The sequence below is a fragment of the Pomacea canaliculata genome, linkage group LG6 (assembly GCF_003073045.1).
Source record: "Pomacea canaliculata isolate SZHN2017 linkage group LG6, ASM307304v1, whole genome shotgun sequence".
Lineage (NCBI taxonomy): Eukaryota > Metazoa > Mollusca > Gastropoda > Architaenioglossa > Ampullariidae > Pomacea > Pomacea canaliculata.
In genome coordinates this window covers 24,380,924-24,382,004 of record NC_037595.1, presented here as the reverse complement: position 1 = coordinate 24,382,004, position 1,081 = coordinate 24,380,924, and the positions used below count along the sequence as shown (strand labels likewise).

At 41.7% G+C, this 1,081-nt stretch overlaps 1 long non-coding RNA gene across 1 annotated transcript; it reads left to right on the top strand.

The window, feature by feature from the left end:
• Positions 1 to 851, top strand: LOC112566392. The gene is made up of 3 exons (XR_003099580.1): positions 1 to 74; positions 303 to 375; positions 654 to 851. It is a non-coding gene; the product is annotated as an uncharacterized LOC112566392 (long non-coding RNA).
• Positions 852 to 1,081: the final 230 nt, after the last annotated feature.

Here is a 1,081-nt window from a genome sequence, read left to right as displayed (position 1 = left end):
CAACACATGGTTGATGTACTTTGCAGGGACTGGCCCATGGATCCGAGCCACCTCTTTGCCACTTCAGAACTAAGGTGAAAGGTTAACTTTCTTTGCTTTACCTTTCCAAATGAACACAAGACTTCAATTGTTGTGATGTAGTTGAGATGAGTGACTAGAATTCACATTTAGCAGTTTTGTTGTTGTTGACATGCAATTCACAGCTAAGTATACCTACTACCTTGAAAATTCTAATAGACTGTTGGCCTTATACTGTGCATGTGTGTTTGTGTGCTTGTCAACTCGCTGTTGTTTTCTTGTAGATTTGTCCCTCCGGTACAGCTTGTCGCATCTTCAGCGATTTAACAACAGGTGGCATGTCGACCAAGTGCTTAAGTAAGTGTTAATAACATTAATTTTTTTTTTATTTTGTCCTTTCTTTTCGAATTTGTTTGAATATGGTTTTCTTACATATTGTTCACAGTAAAATCGTCTTTCGCGATTAGTCCAATAATTATTTATAAATTATATTTTCTTCTTAGTGTTGCAACTGTTACAATAATCGCTTCCTCAAAACCATCATCATCACCATATCACGACCACCCCATGAACTATTAGTATTGGCACATGTTATATGTGTGTGTGTGTGTCTGATATGTATGTGTGTGTGACAGAGCCTGGCTACTGTCCCGACCCTCTGTGGGAGGAGCAGGTAGGGGGAGGCAGGGCTCAGTGTCAGAGGTTGTGTGAGGAGGACACGGAGTGTCCAGGACGACAGAGATGCTGTACCGACCTGTACGGTTGTGGCAGACAATGTCAAGACCCTCTTCCTGAGGACACCTGTGATACCAAGGTGTGTACACTCTCTCTTTCTCTGTCTGTCTATTAGCCTTAGCACGTGTGTGTGTGTGTGCAAGAAGTCTTTTGGACACTCAGCTATGAATGATGTTCATCACTACCTGTACGTGTTGTGTGTAGTGTCTTTATAACCCGCTCCTGTCGCTGCACCCACGTGACGACAGATGCTACAAAACTATTTTAAAATGAGTGGCTGCTTATGTGCGAAACATTCATAAGTGTGTCCATAATATTTGCTTATTAA